The 21,154-nt window shown below is 54.3% G+C and overlaps 1 long non-coding RNA gene across 1 annotated transcript; it reads right to left on the bottom strand.

Moving 5' to 3' along the window:
• Nucleotides 1–1,830: 1,830 nt before the first annotated feature.
• On the bottom strand, nucleotides 1,831–10,849 carry LOC116666648. Its single transcript, XR_004323576.1, has 3 exons — nucleotides 10,704–10,849; nucleotides 6,058–6,068; nucleotides 1,831–1,843 (listed from the first exon to the last, which is right to left on the bottom strand). It is a non-coding gene; the product is annotated as an uncharacterized LOC116666648 (long non-coding RNA).
• Between the last annotated feature and the right edge of the window lie 10,305 nt (nucleotides 10,850–21,154).

Raw genomic sequence — 21,154 nt, 5'->3', positions numbered from 1 at the left:
CATTCCAGAAATAAGCCAGCGCGCTCCCGGCTCCGCAGCACAGCGGCCAGGCCGCTGCGTGTCCCAGCCTGTCCGTCCGGGGCAGCACCAGGCCGCACTCTCTCCTGGCCTGGCTTGGCCTGGTCCTCTCTCTTCCTGGGACAGAGGCCAGCAGCCTGCCTCGCAGACGGCAGACAGGCAGCCAGCAAGATGGACGGACGACAGGCAAGCGGCCTGAGGCAAGGCTCAGGCCGGGGTCGGGGGCAAACCCCAAAGACCGGGGCAGTGGAGACAGAAGCAGCCAACAGGGAGAGGAGGGGAGAGCAGAGCCCAGAAACTCCAGAAAGGTGACCCCGATGCAGCGGCAGGCCTGGGAGGGGCTGGAGAGAGCCCCTGAGCCAGCATCTCTGAGAAGGCAGGAGCAGGGCAGAGCTTTGAGGTCAGAAGGCAGCAGGGCAGACTTGGACAACCCAAAATGGAGAGATAGCGGGAATCCAGAGAGAGGCGGACAGGGCTGCCACGGGCCAGGACAGGGAGGCTGGCTGCCAGCTAGGGGCTGGACAGGGGTGACGTGACTCAGGCTGTCTGCAGAGGGAGGTGCAGGGGCAGCCCAGCCCATCGGGGAGACCCCACCCCAAGGTGCGGGGCCCCACTCAGGAGATTAGGAGGAGGGGAGGGGCTGGGGTGCTGGAGGAAGAGGCAGAGCCCCCTCTGACCCCCCGGGCGTGGCTGTCCCTCACCCCAGGGCTGGCCTCACGCCTTTCCCAGCTCGAGCAGGGGCTGAGGCCTGGTCGGGGCCTGGAAGAAAGAGCTTGACCCGTGGCCTCGGGTGGGGCCGGGTAGGGGCGCCCTCAGCCCTGTCTGATCCCTGGCCCCCCTCTTCCCCTTCCCCCACCGGCCTGCAGGCCTGGACCTGCCTCCTCCTGCCGCCCTCCTCCATCCCCTCCCGTCCACTGCTACTCCAGGGTGGCCTTCAAGTCCTGCCCTCCATGGTGGTTGGGCATGAAGTCCTGACCTTGCATACTCCCACGGCCCAGGTGTTCACCACCTGGATGCCACCCTGACCTGAAAAGTCCTACGGACGGAGCCCGAACCTCGGACATCCTCCCAGAGTCCCCAGCACAGTAGGGACCGCTCTGTGCAGACCCAAGCACAGGGTCACCTCGGGTCCACGTCTGACCTGCTCTGTCCAGCCTGAGGGCCTCCCCCGTTCTGTCCCATCCCAAAGACCATGGGTTTTCGAGGGTCCAGAGTTTGTAATCAGGGGCTTCCTGTGCCTGAAGGGAGGTTTCCCAGGAACAGAGGGGTGAACATCGCAGGCAGGCCCGAGGGGTGTCTGGGCCTGGCCCCTCAAACCAACACCCCCAGCCCGGGCACCAGACCCACCCTGGGCATCTGCTGGGGGTGGGCATGGCCGGGCTCTGCTCTCCCCTCACCCAGCCCTCTGCTCACACTGGTGCCTGCGTCCCCAAGGTCTCTGCCCAGCCCCTTGGAGACCCCACGGACACATCCCAGACTGACCCTGCTCGCAGCGGTCATGGCCTCCACGGGCCCCACTGCCTGCCTCTTGTGTCCCTGTCCTGGGACTTACCCCAAACCAACAGGGCACAAGGGACGACATCGCTTCCAAGATAAGGCACCATCTCTGGCCCTAATCCCTCGCTCTCCCCGAGGGAAGCCAGGCGCGGGGCTGCTCTCAGAGATGCCTTCAAGGGGAGGGACCGACCTGTGCAGCCAGCAGCTGTGTGTGTCGGGGGTGGGGGGTGGCATTTCAGGAAGACCTGGGGCCACCAGGAAACAGAAACAGCCCCGACCCAGGGGTCCTGGCCAGACAGACCTTCCACAGCCGAGGCCTCCCAGGAAACTCCTGGTGGTGCAGAAGCCTTCATTCAGCCCATTTTATGACGAGGAGGTGAGGCTGAGAGAGTAGTAGGCACGTCAGCCACGGTGGGGCTCTCTGTGTGCACACTTGCCCTGTGATGCTGGCCGAGGCCACCAGCACACACTCAGGGCTCATGGTGTGCCTTACAGTCCATTCCAGAGGAGTCCGGGGCCTAGTCTCCACTGGCCCTGGGAAGTCACGGAAGGCTTCCTGGAGGAGGCGATCCCAGATGGGAGGGGAGACAAGATGGTGCTCCAGGGAGGATGTGATCCCAGAGGGCTCCCCAGTCGACCCAGCAAGGACCCACCTGCCTCCCAGGGAGAGGGACAGTGTAGGGTCATTAGGCCAGACAGCCTGATGAGGACGCTGATTCATGACCCCAAGGACAGGGCCGCGAGAGCACCTGTGGCAGGGGTGGGGGTGCCGAGACGGCTGCGGTCTGTGCCTGGACAAGGGTGCCCCTGGGCTGGGTGGTCACAGGGGGAGGAACCCGTGGGCCACGAGCAAGAGCAGGGGAGCAGGCATGAGAGGGGCCACCAGCTGGCAGGGTCCCCCTCGACACGAGCCGCCGTCCCTCCCGTCACACCGAGGGTGGGGCCCTGACCCCAGGCCAACTTTCATTTCCTGGCCTGGTCCCCAGCCACCCTCACTGGCCCTTCCAAGAGGGCGTGGCTGGGCACCGAGGGCCAGGCTGTCTGTCCGGACTTGTCTGTGCAGGATGCAGGATCCACCCTTGGTGGAAATGAAGACAGAAGGGCGGGCCCACGGCCAGTCGTCCGCAGTTCCAGCAGCTGCACATGGTCAGAACAGGGCTGCGTGCCGTAAGGTCAGCGCGAACTCTCCAGAAGCAGACAAGGAGGTGGTATCCAGCAAAGCACCTGGGGGCCCCTCAGACCCCCGGCAGCCCGGCCCACAGGCCCAATGACTGGCACTGGTTTTCAGCAGAGGCCACCAGCAGTGCCCCCTCCAAAGATGCCAGCCCTGGTCACAGCACCCCAGCCATGGCTGGGCTTCGACCAAGCCCGCTGCTCCCCTGACCCCCGTGCCCGCTCAGGTCCAGAGCTCAGTCCCCTGACCCCCGTGCCCACTCAGGTCCAGAGCTCAGCTGTGGCCCAGTGGGGAGGACGCACACAGCCTGGGAGCCGGGGGCCAGGATAAGCGCCCAGGCAGCCCCGGCCCTGGGGGACAGATGCCTACTTGAGGACAGGGCCCCAACATGCACATACTTTTGATAGGGCAAGGACTGGCTTCACCAAAGGACTCCTCGTTTTAAAAAGGACCCACTCCTAGGGGCTGTGTGCAGAAACACCAGCTCTCCACCTTGCTGGAACGCAGGCCAGAAGCCAGCCCTGCCCCGCCGCCGGCCAGCCCGTTCCAGGCAGGGCTCGGGGTGAGCTGAAGTAGGGTTTGCAGGACATGCTGGGGACACCAGCAATCCAGCCTGGGCGCACGGCAGACCTGGGAGGCCAGGCGGCTGGCCCAGGGAGTTTATGGCCACCTTGGGGAGCCCCCAGCCCGACAGCTGGCCCAGGCCCTGCACCTGTCTCTGTGTTTGGACAAATCTCTTCCCTAATAGACTTAATCACAGAGCTTTGATGACTGTGCCAGGGACCCGTGCAGGCCTCCCTGGCCTCGGGGAACAAACACACCATTGTCTCCAGCCTCCCCGTGCTGGCCTGTTAATGGGTAAACGCTGGGGAGGACGGCCCCTGCCTGAGGCCGGGGTGGGGAGCTGCGGGGCAGGGCCTGGGCGCACTGGCCCCCATCCCGCCAGGCACACAGCGGGCAGAGCACGTGGCCTCTCCCCTGTTTCTGGAACCAGCCTCCAGAACCCTGGAGCCACAGCAAGGCAGCCACTCCCACACCCCAATAGTGGGACAGGCAGACCCCACTCACTACGTACCCCCAGGTGCTGGGGACAGAAGGGGACACGTGTGCAACACTCATTCGCTGCAAGCAGCAGTGTAAAATGGTGCAAAATGGGCAGTTCCTGGAAAGTTAAACAGAGTCACCATGTGACCCAGCGATTTTGAGAATGGAAAGTAAGGTCTCTTTTTCTTTTAATTCTTTTTTTTTTTGATAAGAGGAGGGGTTTATTTATCTGTTTTTTTAATGGAGGTGCTGGGGATTGAACCCTGGACCTCGTGCATGCTAAGCACGTGCTCTACCTCTAGCTAGACCACCCCCCCTCCTTGGAAAGTAGGGTCTCAGGAGACACTTGTCCGTCTGTGTTCACAGAAGCCGGGAGGTGGAAGAAACCCAGGTGTCCATCCAGGGATGAACAGATAAACACACCGTGAGGGCCAGCCACGCAACGCCGTATCATTCAGCCTTGAAGAGGGAGGAAATTCTTACACACACGATGTCACAGATGAACCTGGACTGAGGCGGGAAGCCCCATAAAAAAACCGGCAGGACCCCAAGGCAGGGCCACTATTCTCCTGCCAGCACCACCCGGTTCCCTGGCCCAGAGGCGCTATCTCACTTTTTGCCTCTGAAACAGCTTGCTTACTCCTAAAATTCTATTGGTTCCCTGAGCTCACTCCTGGTTGGTCAATTTGTAGTACTTCATTTTCATGGAGCTCACTCCTTATTGGTTATTTCTCTCACTCTTGATTGGTCCATTTCCCTCACTCCTGATTGGTTATTTCTTTCCCTCCTGATTGGTCCACTTCTACAAAGCTTGTTCCTAATTAGTCAACTTTTGTCGTACTTTATTTGCATATCATGTTGCAAAGTGCAAACTGGCAGCCTATAAAAGCCTGTGTAAATTTGCAGACAGGGTTCAGAGTTTGGAGTGTTAACTCTTCTGGACTTGCTGGTGTAATAAACCTGAGTTCTCCAACTCTCAGTGCTGTTTGGTCTGTCATCTGGATCCAGGTTGGTATCACAACTGAGCTGTAACATGTTTTTTCTGCAAGAAGACACCTTCACACTGAGTGAAGGAAGTCCAACACGAAAGACCACCAACTGATTCTGTTTATACGAGCAGCCCAGAACAGAGACCCGTGGACAGCAGGCAGGCTGGCAGTGTAGGGGCTGGAATGGGGACTGAGCGCTTCTGAGCACCAGTTTCCTTTAGAGGTGATGGAAACACCCAAAACTGGATATGGGTGATCATTACACAATATTGTGAATGTGCTAAATGCTGCTGAGTTGCGCCCTTTAAAATTATGAATTTGGCAGGGAAGGTTAGAGCTCGGTGATGGAGTGTGTGCTTAGCATGTGTGAGGTCCTGGGGTCAATCTCCAGGACCTCCATCTAAAAGTAAATAAAAATTAAAAATAGCTAATTTTATGTGATGTAACTTTCACACCAATTAAAAAAAAAATGACCCACTGAGACACCCACAGACAGCGGATTCCAGAGTGCAGGAAACCTGGAGAGGCTCGTGGGGGAGGCACAGACTGCGAGCCAGGCAGCCTGGCGGGACCCCAGCTCTGCCTACGCTTACTGGCCCTGAGCGTGGGCAGGTGACCTGGCCTCCGTGGGCCTGGGTCCCCCCAGCTGTGGAGCTGGGCCTCCATGGACAGTCAGGAGAAGTCAGCTGTGGGTGTCGCTGGTGCCCACTCAGGAAGGCCCCCCTCCACACCAGACCCTTTGCTCCTGTTCACTCATCCTTTTCCATGGAAGACCTAGTATGTGCCAGGTACCAGCAGGTCCCCAGGATGCAGCAGCGAGCAGGCGGCGAGGAGCGCCCAGTTCTAGAGGAGATGGGGACCGTGTGGCCAGTCCACGTCCCCAGGAGCCAGCCCCGCCCGACTCTCCTGTCCCGACCCCCTGACCCGCTGAGCTGCAGGCCTTGGCTGGGTGCTCACCTGGTGCCCCTGCCTTGCTGTGACCTGCCTCTGGCCACACAGATGCTCCTGGTGGGGCTGCCTCCCCACCCACATCCTCTCCTTGCCTCCTTCACCTGGGAACCCCACCCTGGACAGACCTCGCCTCCATCCCGACTCTTCAAATCCCTCTCGATTAGACCCAAGTCTGTAGGGGTTTTTTTTTTTTTTTTTTTCATTAATAGCCTTTTTTTTAAAGAGCAGTTTTAGGTTTACAGAAAACTGAGCGCAAAGTTCAGAGTTCCTGCATCCCACCCTCATCCCGTTTCCCCATTATCAGCATTTTGCATCCTTGTGGTATATTTGCTACAACTGATGAACCAATAGTGATATATACTTTTTTATTGTGGTAAAATATACAAAACATAGAACTTACTATCTTAACCATTTTTAAGTGCATAGTCCAGCAGCACTGAGCATATTCACATTGCTGTGTGACCGTCACACCACCCACCCCCAGAGCGTCTTTATCTTCCCAAATTGACACTTTGTCTCCACTAACCACACCCCCACAGCCCAGCCCCTGGCCCCCACTGTCCTACTTTCTGTCTGTATGAGCCTGACTCCTCTAGGGACCTTGTATGAGTGGCATCAGACAGGATTCGTCCTTCTGGCTTATTTCACTGAGCATCACATCCCCAGGTTTCATCCACATGGTAGCCTGTGTCCGAATGTCCTTTTTTATGGCTGAATAATATTCCACTGTATGGATGGACCACATTTTGTGTATTCATACTAACTTTTTTTTCCTGTGCATCTCTCTTTCTGTTTAATTTTTTAAATTGAAGTATAGCCAGTTACAACATGTCAACTTCTGAAGTTCACCATTTACACTAAGGCTCGCTCTCAGTTGTCCATTCTGTAGGTTTGGACAAACATGTAAGGACAAGTATCCAGACTGTCATGACATGGAGTGTTTCCTTAAAGTCCCCTGTGCTCCCCCTTTCACCTATCCCCCACCCCTGATCTTTTACTGTCTGCATAGTCTTGCATTTTCCAGAATGTCACAGGGTTGGAAGTGGCCTCCTCAGCTGGGCCACTCTTACCAGTGACTGCGTGTCTTTTCCTGAACACACTATTTCTTCCCAGGGTTTTTGGACACGTTCAGTTCTCTCCCATCGGAAAGACCCCCCTTTCCCTGAAGGCCGCCCCAACAACCCCCGTCAACCTCTTCACCTGGACCGTCTTGAAAGAAGGAGGGTCCCCCGCTCCCTCCCCTCCTGTCACCTCACTGTGCCCCACTGCCTCCAATGCTCTTGCCAGGGGCCCAGTGACCAGTTGTTTTAGCCCAAACGGGTGATCTGGGGCCTACCCCAGATTTCTCCTGCCCCCAGCTGCCCCTCCCCAGGTTCTCCCACCTGGCCGAGGGCTGGTAGGGCCCCGGGGGCCGCCCCTCAGTGGGGTCCCGGTGCCACATCCCCTCACCTTCCAGTCGTGGTCCCTGACCATGGCCATTCTCTCCTGTCTCCTGGATCCCACTCACAGGAGCGAGCTGTCCTCTGACTGCCCCTCTCACATGAAAGACAGAAAGGCAGGCTCAGCGCCCCAGGGTGGGGGCACCCCTACGACCAGCCCTCCTTCTCAATTCCACGACTCCAGGCCCCAGGCCCCAGGCCCCTGCTTCCCACCTGCCCCACCAGCAGCGCCCCCCTTTCTCACCCTACATTCTATCGGGGGCTTCTGTGGATTTTGCCCGATTGCAGCCGCAGCCCATCATCGGGGGTCCGTGGCACCTGCTGTGGTCTCTCCTCACTCTCCCTCTCGCCCACCTCATCCTCCTCCAGGAGATCTCAGTAACCTCTGCTAACTTCCCTGTGCTTAGAGACCCCGGGCAGCCCCCAGCCCCTCTCTCTGCGGGACATCCCTGAGAAGCCACAGGGCCCTGGCACATGCTGCCCTGCCCGGGGTACCTTCTCCAGCACCGCTCCCTCGGGGAGCCTTCCAGGCCGCCCAGCCAGCCACGCGCCCTGGTCCTCACCCGGAGTTCACACAACTGCCAGGCGCTGCTCAGGCACTGGGGGCGGCAGGGAGGAGATGGACCAAGTCCTGGGGACTGTGAGCCCTCCCTCCTGACGGGGAGGAAGTCAGTAAATGTGCGGGTGTTCACGGAGCTAAAGGCTGAGGGCCTTTGTCTGTGCGTGGGGAGGGGCTCCCAGGAGCAAGCTCTGGTCGGGTTAACTTCCAGAAGCGCACTGACCTTCGGCTGGACTTTCGGGGTAGACGTGGGTGTGCGAACCCCGCTCAGGGAGAATTCGACGCAGGAGACGTCTGGGGCAGTGCTACCTGCTTGGGGCGCAGAAGCCTCAGGCCCAGACCCGCACCCTTGGGACGGGCCCCGACGCAGGAGGCAGCACCTGGGCGGAGTCCCGGCCCCTCCATCCCCCGAGCGGGCGCGAACCCAAGCCTTCCACCTGTTCCTGGGTTGCTTTCCCGAGGTCCGTCTCCCGCCTGGGGCCACGAGCCCTGCTCTCTGACCTACTACTGCGTTCAGTGCGGACGGCAGGGGCTCAGTCAATCAGCTGGTTGGCTGGACACGACTGGACTCGGTGGCTCTCTGGTCACCTCCCTGGAGGAGGACTGGGCAGGGGGAGCCTCCCCACATGAAATCTTTTGGAGTGGCAGCCCCATGGCTCCCATTCACCGATGACAACACCGGAGGGCCAGGGACTTGCCGGAGGGAAAGGTGACAGCCAGGCATCTGTCTGAGCCTGCGAGGCTCCTGGATTGGCTTTGCCCGGACCCCGCCGGGTCAGGCCCAGTGGCGGACAGCCCCCGGGGACCTCTGGGCAGGCAGCGCTGCTGCAGGGCCTCCTGGGATTGGGGGGGATTTTGAGCTGCTCCTTCCCTCCCTTCCCCTCCCCTTTCCTCCCTTCTCGCCCCCTCCTTACTGTTTCCTTCCAAGCCCCTAACAAGCAGAGACAGGACGTGTGGGGGGGGTGAGGGGGGTGTCTGTGTGTTTTACACCCACTCTCACACCCAGAGTGACCCACTGGGAGACAGTGACCGGGCACTGCCAGTCCCTGTTCCCGGGTCCCCGCACCCAGCTCCCGGGGGCGCCAGGCACCTGCAGGCACAGGCAGGCACACAGCTCATAGAGACACGTGCCCACACCTGCAGCCACACCCACAGGGACCCACCCTCTGGCCGAGCCGCCCGCCGGCAGCGACAGCCACATCGACGCCCAGGCACACGTCCTCAGCGCGTCCACCCAGGCGGGCAGGTTCAGACAGACACCGCGCACTTCAAAGCCCCAGGCAGTGAGCGTGCCTGGAGTCCGGCCTGCCGGGACAGGGAGACCCACGGACAGACGTGCAGACGCACACGCCCCTGCCCGCCGCCCGGGCTGGGACCCAGAGCCAGGCTGGGCCCCGCCTCGCACTCTTGGGAGGGGCCGCGGGGCTCCAAGCTACAGGGCCGGGCCTCCAGGGACCGAGAGCAGCCTCCCCGACGGCCGGGCCAGCTGGCAGGCTCACCCTTGGCGTTGCTTCTGGGACACGGAAACCCTTCATAGGAGCACCCCACTCCCCAGCTCCTGAGGCTGGCTGCTGGCTGCTCCCAGCTACCCCTCCAGGGAACTGTTCCCAAGCACTGGGAGGGCAGCCTGGCCAGGGAGGGACCCTGGGGGGGAAGGACCAGCAGCCTCAGCACTGCTGTGTGGAGGACCTGTGCCCTAGCGCTCCTGCTGAAGACCCCTCTTTGCTGTCTGTTTTCCCATCCCCTCCCCTTCTTCTGAGGGTGCCCCCTCCCACAGATCCCAAGGAACCTGGCAGGCCCTTCCCTTGGTCGGGGGGCAGTCAGGCCAGAGAGGCTCTGGGAAGCATCCTGCAAGCCTGGGGCTCTGCTGAGGTCCAAATGGCCGTACAAAGAGGGACCTAGCAGGGTGGGCTGGAGGCTGAGTGCCGCCCCTGTGGGCTGGAGGGGTGCCTTTGCTTCACCCCATGTTGCTCAGAGCTGGGCTGGGGCCACCAGCAGCCGCCACGTCTGCAGAACCTGAGAACCACGTGGAAAGCTGGATCCAAGGGCAGTGGAGTGGCGGCTGACTCAGACCTGCGATTTAAAGTCAAGTGTGAGAGTCCCACGGCCTCCTGGCAGCACCAAGAGGCGGGGGTGGCAGGGCCAAGGCCGGCCCAGGCCTGGGTTGTGGGGGCCTGGAGGTCTGGGCAAATGTCTGCATGAGGAAGGGGAGACGCTGCGAGACCCTTGCACTTGAGAGCCTTGAACCCAGCTCGCAGAGCCCCCTAGGCCTGCACAGAGGCCCCCTTTGGAAGGTGGAGGCCATGTCTTGCTCAGAGACCACACAGGGGCCTGAATGAGGCAGGTGCCTGGCAAGGCAATGCGTGCCCCCTTCGGCATCCGCCCCACCCCACTGCCTGGCCCCCAGACCCATAGTTAGGGCTGAGTCTCGGCCTGACCAGCCAGGGAGGGCCGGCCTTGATAAGGGTGGTGAGGGGTTCTACGCCCAAGGAGCTGCAGGGGCCGCCGGGTCCCGGAGGAAGCCAAAGGCTCAGCATTGCCTGGGGCTGGGAGAGCTTGCTTGTCCGGCCCCTATTTCCCGGGACGTGAGAGCTGATGCCTGCGCAGGGACCCCTAGTTCGCTTCTGTGGTAGCCCAGGGGCCCACAGTAAAGGAAATACAAGGCCAGACCTCAGGGGAAGGACAAAGACCGGAGAAGTGGCCCCCCAGGTCTGTGTGTAAACCCAGGAGACCCCCAGCGCGCCCCGCCCCCCCCCCAGGCAGCGGGAGGGGCACAAGTGTGGCCGAGGCTCACGGTGGCCGCCCCTGGAGACAGGCTGGCGATGGGGGGGCGTTCCAGAGCCGGGCTCCCGGCAGCCATGGGGCCGGGAGGACCCTGGAACAGAGTAGGAGCAGCGCGTCTCTGCCAGCGTCAAGGGGGCCGAACTGTGCCCCCAAAATTCCCACCTGAGGCCCTGAGCCCTGCGCCTCAGCACGTGACTGCATTGGGAGACAAGGCCTTTAAAGAGAGGATTAAGGTAAAATGAGTTCACTTGGGTGGGTCCTAATTCAATGTGCCTGGTGTCCTTACAAGAAGAGGAGATCAGGGCACAGACACACGCAGAGGGACACCACGTGAGGACGCGGGGAGAAGACAGCCGTCTCCACGCTGAGGGGAGAGGCCCCGGGAGGAGCCGGCCCCGCCCGTGCCCGGACCTGGGATTCCAGCCTCCAGGACGGGGGACACTACACTGACTGCTGTTCAAGCCGCCCCATTTGGGGCACTTTGTTCCAATGGCCCAAGCAACTCGTACAGGCAGCAAAGCTGAAACGGCACAGGGGCCTGACCCATGGGGTCCAAGAGGAGGTGAGGTGGGCAGACCACTAGACACAGCCCCGAGAGGAAGCCTCCCCAGAGAGTCAGGACCCCGCCCCGTTCCCAGACTGAGCCGGTTTCTGACCGAGGCATCAGCAGGAGGAGAAGCTGGGTCCCCGCGGGAGGACCCACAGCACGACAAGTGCATCCAAGGTGCGCCCCTCGGTCCTTCCCCGCAGGAACCTACAGGCGCTAGGTCAGAGGTGCCCGGTCTCTGCAGGGCTGCTGCACGCGGGGTCCACATTCTCACTGAGGCTGAAGCCCCCCCACCCCATTAGAGAAGCAGCAGGAGGGGCAGGTAACGACTGGCTGCCCACATCTGTCTCACACCCTGCCAGGACCCCTAGCTCACTGCCGCGATGACGTGTGCCCATGGGCTGTTCCCACTGAATAATCACCATGGACCTGCTTGGTAGCAGCGGGCCCACACGTGGCCTCCTTGACCTTTCGTGGCAGGCAATAGCCAGCGGGGTCCCCAAACCGTCCCTCCCCCTGCCCCAAAGCCAAGAGGGCCTTTACCCACTTCTGGCCAAAATGGAGAAACAGAACTAAGTTTCCCTTCTCACGTCAAAAAATAAGTCCCTAAATGAGCAAAATGTATGAAACAGTGGTTTTCAAGGTGCTGGACACCAGGCATCGAAGGACAGTGATCCCCAAGAGATGAGGAACAGATAAGGTGACCCTGTACCCCGCCCTGCTCATTGCCTTGAGACAGAGTGTCCAGGCCACAGCACTGGGGGACCAGGCAGGGCCCTGAGTCAGGAAGATGGAGCTGGGGTCTGGGGAGACCCAGATGGCTAGTGTTTGCAGGGGGGAGAAAAGAACCCTGCAGAGGGGCCCCTCAAACATACAGTGGAGAACAAACCGGCGCACGCCGGAGGGACACAGCCCGAGGATGGGGAAAGAGCCACCTGGGGGGGACCGGGGCACGAGGCCCCACTGTCCACTCAGAGCAGGGACAGTGCCGGCTCCCACCAGCCGGGCCCTAGAGCCTCACGATACAGCGGGCGTCAGGTAAAGGGTCTTGTCTCCTCAGTGGGGAAGTAATTAACCCCCGAGAGGACAGTAATCCAGGCCTGCCTCACACATCGTGAAAGCAGCACCTGAAAAGGACGAACTGTTCCAAAGTAACCGAACTGCACCCCGGAATGAAGCGCAGACGCCCCAGGCGGGCAGAGCTAGCCGGCGCTCAGCCAGGCCCGGCCCCCGCCCCCGCGTGGCGGCGGCTCGGCTCGGGGCGCGCGAGGCGCCAGGCGCAGGCCGCCCGTCGGAGGGCGCCGGCTGCCGCGGCCAGCAGCAGGGCGGCAAGACCGCGCCGGTCGGTGGCGGTGACCGCGCCCCGCGCAGGCGCGCGCGCCGAGCCGGCGGCGCCCGTGGGAAGTCTGGGTGTCCACGCGGCCGCGTCTGAGGTGAGCGCGCGCTGGACGGGAGCGCTGGGGGCCCACCAGGAGAGGACAGTCCAGAGGGAAGAGAAGAAAAGAGCTGTAACCCCTGGGAAGAGCAGCAGGGGCTGCGGGGCAGCACGCGGAGCAGAGTCCCCTTGGGGGTGAGGAGGAGGCATCTTTGAAAGCACAATGCATTTCTGTTCTCAGCGCCAACGCAGAAAGAGCGCCTGTCCTTCCCCAAGGAAAAATCATTAACTTTTCTCGGATCCATCAAAGGCCTGAGGTCACAAGGCAAACCGTCTCCCTGAAGTCAGGAGAGACGGCAGATCCGGTGAGTCACACCTGAGACCTGCCTCCCTGGGGCAGAGGCCAGGAGCCAGACACAGGCAGGAACACTCACGTGGTCATGTCGACCAACCGCTGAAGGCTGAGCGTGGGCGATGGGGAGAGGGAGACTCTCCTGGGGACACAGTCTGAAGCCCCCAAACTCCCACCGGGCTCTGCCAGATTCTCCTGGGGAAGAGCCCAGAAAGATACGTTCTTCTCTCCGATGGGGGGAGGATGAAGAGCGACCACTGAGAAACACACCCAGAGCCGCCTCCAAGACAGAGGCGGGTTCTCCCAGGAAGGACTCAGCCAGAGCCATGCCGTACCTGGGAGGGGCGTTTCCCCAGCACCGGCCCCCCAGCCTCCCTGTGTCCCCCAAGGACATGCTGGGAAAGCCCTGGAAAGGTCGTGGCCCGGGGCACAGGGCGGCAGGAAGACTGAAATGTGAGCGGGGGCTATGGAGCACCTCCGCCTCCCACACCTTACCCCACAGCACCGGACGACCATAAGGCAGCAGCGGACAGCCCCCGGGAGCCCAAGATGGAGACTGCCTCTGAGGAGGAAGACTTCGGGGGGCCCAAAACTAGTGGAGGAGACAAAACAAGGACCCTTTGCTGGCACCTACAGCTCGGCAAACACTAAACACAGCCCAGCCCCCACGCAGAGCCACACAGACCCTCACCTCGTGTCTTCAGTTCCTGCACTCGATGACACAGCATATCTGGCTCTCAACAAAAACTCCTTCCTTACAAGCCCAAAGGCAAAAGCAGAGTCTGAAGAGACAAAGCGAGCGTCAGATGCAATACAAGATGCTGGAATTATCAGATAAATCAGACAGGGATAGAGGATTTAAAATAACTAGGGCAAACATGCTGAAAGCTCTAAGGGAAAAAGTAGACAACATGGAAGAACAGATAGTACTGTGGGCAGAAATGAAAATTCTAAGAAAAAAGTCAAAATGAAATGCTTTAAAAAATTGCAGACATGAAGAATGCCTTTGATGGGCTCCTCAAGACTGAACAGAGCTAAGGAAAGAGTCAGTGAGCTTGGCGATTAATCCAGGAGGCCCTTCCCTAATGAGAAAAGAAAAAAGAAGGAATTAAAAGGAAAAAAAAAAAACAGAACTGAATATCTAAGAGCTGGTGGGACAAATTTCAAAAATATAACACATGTGGAACTGGAATAGACAGAGAAGCGAGGGAATGGAGCAGAAAAAAATATCTGCAGACCGAGAATTCTCCGAAATGAATGGCAGGCACCAAGCCACAGAGCAGTGCCGCCTGGAAAGCTGGAGGGACAAGCACAAAGCAGAACGAGGCAGCACCCAAGTGCAGAAAACCCAAGACAATAGGAGTCCTGAAGAAGCAAGAGGGGGGGAAGCCCGCTCCCTAGAGAGGACTGAGTCAGAATGCAAGGGACCACTCAGCAGAAACCATGCAAGCAAGACCACGTTGGGAGAATGTACATCTGCAGTGAAACTATCCTTCAAAAGTGGAAGGAAAACGAAGGCTTTCTCGGACAGAGTGGAAGGCACTCACTGCCAGCAGCATTTCTGCCCTGCAGGAAACGTGGAAATATTTTCTCCAGACAGAAGGAAGATTATAGGTCAGAAACATGACTCTGTATTAAAAAAAAGGGCATCGGGGAAGAATACATAAAGGTAACACGGATACATTATGGGTTTCTTACTCTTAACTGTTCTAAAGGGTAACCGTTTGTTGGAAGTCATAAAGTAAGACTGCCCCAGGTGCTGAGAGCTCTTAGGCAAGTGGGGAAAATGGCCCGAGTGTCCCAGGGACGGAAGGAGGAATTAGGGCTGCTCGTTACAAGGCCCCTGCGCTGCTCGTGAAGCGGAGTGGTGTTTCTTGAAGACGGACTTGGATTAGTTAAGATGTACATTGTAAACTCTGGGCAATGATGAAAACAATTTTTTAAGTACAACTGATAAGCTAGGAGAGGAGATAAAATGGACTCACACAAAACACTCAGTTAAAATCAGAGAAGGCAGGCGGGAGGATATAGTTCAAGTGGTAGAGCGCATGCTTAGCACTCATGAGGCCCTGGGTTCAATCCCCAGGACCTCCTCAAAATAAATAAAAAAGTAAACCTAATTACCTCCCTCCCCCGCCCCCAAAAAGTAAGATCAGAGAAGACAGACCCTGGCAAAGGACAGAACAGTCCTCAAATATGAATCCTGTTCATCCAAATGCATCAATAGTCACTTCAAATGTGAATGATCTAAATGTGCCAAATGAAAGACAGGTTGTGCAAGTGGGTTAAAGAAAGAAAAGACCTAACTATACATCGTCTGTAAGCAACCTGCCTCAAACATGAAGATTCTGATAGGTTAGAAGTAAAGAAATGAGGGGAGACATACTATGCTAACCCTGATCAAAAAAAAGTTATATTAATTTCAGACAAATCAGACTTCAGAATGAGGAAAATGGCCAAAGGAAAAGTAAGGCGCTACAGAGTGAGGAAGAGATCACCACTCCGAGAACACCCAGCAATCTCATGCACATGAGCCTTGGCAGCGGAGCGTCCGCACGGGGGAGCTGAGCGCTTCCGGGACGGGCAGACAAGGACGGTTCCAGCTGAGGCCCCTTGTCAGTAACAGGAAGAGCGACCAGAAAAATCACTGAGGGTAAAGTGAACCTGGGCAGGATGATCGATCCGCTTGATCTAACCGACGTTCAGAATTCCCCATCCAGCAGAAGCAAGACACCCGTGGAGACAACGCGTCTCAAACTCTCATGAGACAGTCACCAAAATAGACCAATTCACCACAATCTCTTCTCCCCAAATCAGAGCAAAGGCAACATTTCCTAACTTCCTACGAGGTGAGCATTACACTCACATTCAAAAACCAAACAGACAGATAAAGGCATTACAAGAAAGGAAAACTATGAGTATCGATGCAAAAAAATTCTCAAAATTAGCAAATCACATCCAATAATGTGTAAAAAGAACTACACACCACAACCAAGTGGATTTATTCCAAGTATGTAAGGCTGGTTCAGCATTTTAAAAATTCAATCGACTAATGGATCGACAGACTAAAGAAAAAAAAATTCATATGATGATTATCAAGGGATGCCAAAAAAAAAATGCCTTTAACAACATCCAACACTCACTCACGACAAAAACCCACAGCAAATTAGGTATAGAGAATAACTTCCTCAATTTGATAAAGAACGTGCAGAAATCTACCAATAACATCATTCTCCAATAAAAGGAACCTTAGAAAGATGGCTGATGCTAGGACTGATCCAGGAAATATATAAGGTGATCCTGGAGCATCTTATAGTGTCAGAAAGTAAGAAAGTACTTAAAACAGGAAAGCCAACATGGATGGGGGTCTGCCAAAAGGACATGAGAGCCAATTAAAAGAGGTCCCAATGGCCAAAGCTGGAAACATTTGAGCAAAAAATTACATAAAGTCATGTTGTACTATAGTGCACATGATAAAATAATCATCCATCTGTCCAAACTGATAAAAGTCAATGACTGAATAAACAAATGAACAGGGGATAATAGGCAAATCTCCCTTGCAGAAGAATTTCAAATATTTTATATAGCTATTCCAGCTTTACGATTATGAGGCATTCCTCACCCCTCAAGGTGGGCTGCACATAGTGACTTCCTTCAAAGAGTGTGTTATTAAAAGGGAGGGAAAAACAGCAACTCCACACTGGAGAAATCTGACAAACACTATCCCAAGCCAGGTGATCAAGGTTAATGTCAACCGTGACAAACCGCGTTGAGACCATGTACCCCTGACAGGGCGTGATGGGAAGGACATCCACCTCTGTGATCTCCCTGCCCCACCAAATCCATACCCCCCGTCTAATCATGAGAAAACCATCAGACAAAGTCCAAACTGAGGAACATTCTAAAAAATACCCGACCGGTGCACCTCAGGAGTCTCAAGGTCGTCAAAAGGAAGCAAGGTCAGAGACTGTCACAACCAAAAGAAGCAGAGGAGACATCACGACTAGATGTGATGTGGTGACCTGGGACAGGAACAGGACATTGGGGGAAACAGCGAAAATCTGAAAAACATATAGACTTTAGTTAACAATAATGTATCAAGGTCGGTTCATTCATTATGACAAGTGTACATACCAAATGTAAGATGCTAGTGATAGGGAAAGCTGGATGTAGGATGTGCCAGGGCTCTCTGACCTCTCTCCGAACTCTCTGTTCACAATAATTCTGTAAATCCAATCTATAATTTAAAAGTTTGTTAGAACAAGAATAATGGCCCCAAATTTCCAAATTTGAGAGAACTTGTAAACCCATAGATTCAAGAATCTTAATGAACCCAGCACAAGAATGACTAAGAAAATGACACCAAAGCAGATCACAGTCAAATTTCTCAAAATCAGTTGTAAAGAAAAATCTTACAATCTACCTGAGGAGAAAAGGCACATTATGTACAGAGGAAAGAAGATTAGAGTGGCAGTGATTTCTTATCAGAAATAATGCAAGAGGTAAAACAGAGGAACAGCATTGTTAAAGGACTGAAAGAAAAAGACACTGTCAACTTGGAATTCCATATCCAATGAAAATGCCTTTCCAAAATGAAAGTGAAATAAAGACATGCTCAGACACACAAAAGCTACAAAAATTAACTTCCAGCAGAACTTCACTACAAAAAATGTTAAAGGAAATTCTTCAGACGGAAGGGAAGTGATAACAATTAAAAACATGGACCTACTCAAAGTGACAAAGAGCACAAAAATGATAACTGCAGTAAATCAATATGTGCTTTTCTTATTATTTAAACGTCTTTCAAACGATTGTAGTTGTGATGGATGTACCAGAATAACTCAAGACGCTAAGAACGGGGGAGCTGAGTGTGGAATGTATGAGAACTCAGTATTGACTCTGAAATTTTTCTGAAAATCTAAAACTATTCCAGAATAAAACTTTTATTTAAAGTTTGACTACTTAAATGAAATTAATAACTGTATGGTGTGGGATTGATAGCGTGTAAACGTGAGATGTTTGGCAACAGCTGTGTAAAGCTGAGGAGCGAGAGAACGGAAACATGCTGTTGTGCGTTTCTTATACTATATGCGATGTGGTCCAGTATCACCTGAAGACGGACTTTAAGAAGATAAATATATATACCAGGTATCCTGGAACAGCCACAGAATAGCAAAACAGGTGACTATAGATAATAAGCCAACAAATAAAATAAAATAATTTTATGAAAAACACTCAAATCAAAGGAAAAACAGATGGAACAAATAGAAAACAAGTTGTAAGATGATGAATTTAAATCCAAGCATATCAACAATCCCATTAAATATAAATGGTCTAAACACCCATATTAACAGGAAGGGATTGTTGGATTAAATAAAAAGGCAAGACCCAACTATATGCTGCCCACCCTCAAAATGCATTTTTCATGCATAAAGACTCAAATAAGTTAAAAGTAAAAAGAATGGAAAAGTATGAGCCAAACTGCCACTAATCAAAAGAAAGCTGGAATGCCTGTGTTAATGTTAGGGAAGTAATCTAAGAGTAAGGGATATTATCAGAGATAAAGAAGGTCATTTTGTAATAATTAAAGGGTCAGTCCTTCAAGAGACTATAGCGGTCCTCAATGCTCATGCACCTAATAACAGAGCTTCAAACAAACGAAGCAAAACTGACCAAATTACAAGGACAGGCAGATAAGTTCATGTCATGGTAGGAGAGTCAGTGCCCCCCTTTCAATAATAGACAGAAGTGCACAGAAAACAGGTAAGGATATAAAAGACTTGAGCGAAACGATTTACCACCCTGACTCCACTGGCATGACTAGAGCCCACCACCTGGCAGCACCAGGGTAAGCGTTTCAAGGGCACTGGAGGCACTTACCAACATAGACCATGTTACGGGCCATAAATTGAGCCTCAACAGATTCAAAAGGATGCAAGTCGTACAAAGTATGTTTTCTGACTGCAAAGAAAATTAAATTAGAAATCAAATTGAATCCACAGTAAGCAAAAAGAGGGAAATAATAAAACTCAGCGTAAATCAACGAAAAAAGTAGGGGGAAATCAATCAAACAAAAAGCTTGTTGTTTGAGATAAACAAAATTGATAAACTTGTAGCCATATTAATCAGGAGAAAAAAGAGAGAAGAACAAACATTGGCAACTTCAGGAAGGAAGAGACATGACAGATTCTACAGAGAGCCAAGAAAGGACTGCTGTGAACAGCTTCACGACGAGACATTTAACAGCTTAGGAGAAACGGACAAATCCCTTGAAAGACACAAAGCTTGTACTAGGAAAAGTAGACAACCTGACTGTCCCTATGTTTCTTTAAATCTGACTTGTAATAAAAATTCTATTCTGCAGGAAAATTGCAGGCACAGGTGATTCCACTGGTGAATCCTACCAAACGTTTAAAGAAATGATCCCAATTCTATACAAAGTCTTCCTGAAAATCGAAGAGGAAGAAGTACTTCCCAGCTCACGCTGTGAGATGAGCACAGCCCTGGTAAATTATATAAAAAAGCAATACATCATGACCAAGTGGGGCTCGGGAACGCAAGTTTGGTTTAACAGGTGAAAATCAATGAATGTAATTTTCCCTAGTAACACACTAAAAAAAAAAAATTATCATCTCTCTACACTCTGAAAAGGTATTTAACAATATCCATTATCCATTCCTGGTAAATCTGGTAAAACCTCTCAGATTTAACGTAACCTCAGCCAGCACCCCAGCAACCTTTTGGTAGGCACTGACAAGTTGATTTTTCAATTCATATGGAAACTCAAAGGACTGACAAGAGCCAAAATATCTTTGAAAAAGAACCACAAACTTGGAAGACGAACACCAACGGATTTCAAGACTGATTGTAAAAGCTACAATAGTCAAGACAGGGTGGGGCTGGCCTGAGGACAGAGGAATAAAGCAGTGGAGCAGATCAGAGAGTCAGTAAGCAAACCCACGCCTGTGAGGACAGCTGTTTTTGACAGAGGTGCGGAAAGCGTAGTGTTTTCAACAAATAGTGCCGGAGCGACTGGGTAGCCACGTGCACACATGTGAAAAAGAAAGCGCTTTGATCCATACCTCACACTGTCGACCAAAATTAACTCAAAATGAATTAGGGACCTAATATAGAACCTAAAGCTATGAAACTGCTAGAAGAAAACAAAGGAGAAAAGCTTTGTGACCTTGGGTTAGGCGCCAAAAGACTATGCTTTGGTGTTGGACACCAAAGGCACACTTCATAAAAGAAAAAAATGGACACATATTGTACATCAGCTACACTTTGAAAAATTAGGGGAAAAAGTGAGCATTTCAGTATCGTTTTCTAAGGTCTGAGGAGGGGGCAAGAGAAGGCGGTTACAAAAGGCATAAAGAAACCGTAGGGGAGATGAGTACCTGCTCTTTGGATGGTGGCGATGATTTCACCACTACACACGTGTGTCAAAACTTATCAAACTCTACACTTCAAATATGTGCAGTCTATTATATGTCAATCGTATTGCAATAAAGCTATAAAAATATAATTTCCCAGGGGAAGTGGCAGAGATTAATGCTACCTTCAAAGATTAAAGTACGCCCGGGTACCATCCCCATCATACCCCTGCTCACTGCGTGCACGGCCTGGCTGAATCGTGGTGGGTGACGGCAGACACCTGAGACCTCACCAGATACGCCAGGAGCTCCAAGTGCTGCCGCCAGACCAGACGTGGGACCCTCACCAGGTGAGGTGAGCAGAGCCTCAGGGGTGTGGCAAGTACACATGGATGCGGTGAAAGGATTCTTCTCAATACCCATCAGGTAAGAGTCTCAGAGGCCGTGTGCACTCACACGGGATGGGCAGCAGCAGACGTTTGTGGTCTCGCAGCAGGAATATGTTAACTCTCCTGCGCTCTGTCACCATGTGATCCAAAGGGAAGAGGACCCCTGGACGTTCCACAGAAACCACCTCAGTTTGCTGTCCTGATGACGTTGTGTTAATTGGATGTGATGAACAAGAAGAGGCGTGCCCTCTGGACACCCCAAGGAAGACACGTGAACCCTGAAGATGGGAGAGATGCTCTACAAAGATTCCCGGGGGTCTAATACCTTGGGTGATTTTTACCATAAAATCTGGCCAAGTCCATGGTGCTGGGGTGTTTGCAGTGGAGAGTTTGGCAGAGCTCCCAGCAAAAGCCACAGGTGAGACACAGCACAGACCCCTAGCGTTCCGGAGCAGGGCCGTGCAGGGAATGGTACCATTTAGAAAGAGGCCCCTGGCATGCTCCTGGACCTCAGCAGAGACAGAGTGGCCAACCACAGATGTCAAGTGACCACAATGGCGATAAACGCCCATCCTGAGCTGGGATCTGTCAGACCTAGATCAGGCCAGCCCAGCCACAGTCCATCAGGAAATGAGGACGGAGTCTGGAACTGGGTCCAAGTGG

This window comes from Camelus ferus, chromosome 10 (assembly GCF_009834535.1).
Source record: "Camelus ferus isolate YT-003-E chromosome 10, BCGSAC_Cfer_1.0, whole genome shotgun sequence".
NCBI classification, from domain to species: domain Eukaryota; kingdom Metazoa; phylum Chordata; class Mammalia; order Artiodactyla; family Camelidae; genus Camelus; species Camelus ferus.
Note: the sequence above shows the minus strand (reverse complement) of the source record. Positions and strands in the feature narration are given on the sequence as shown.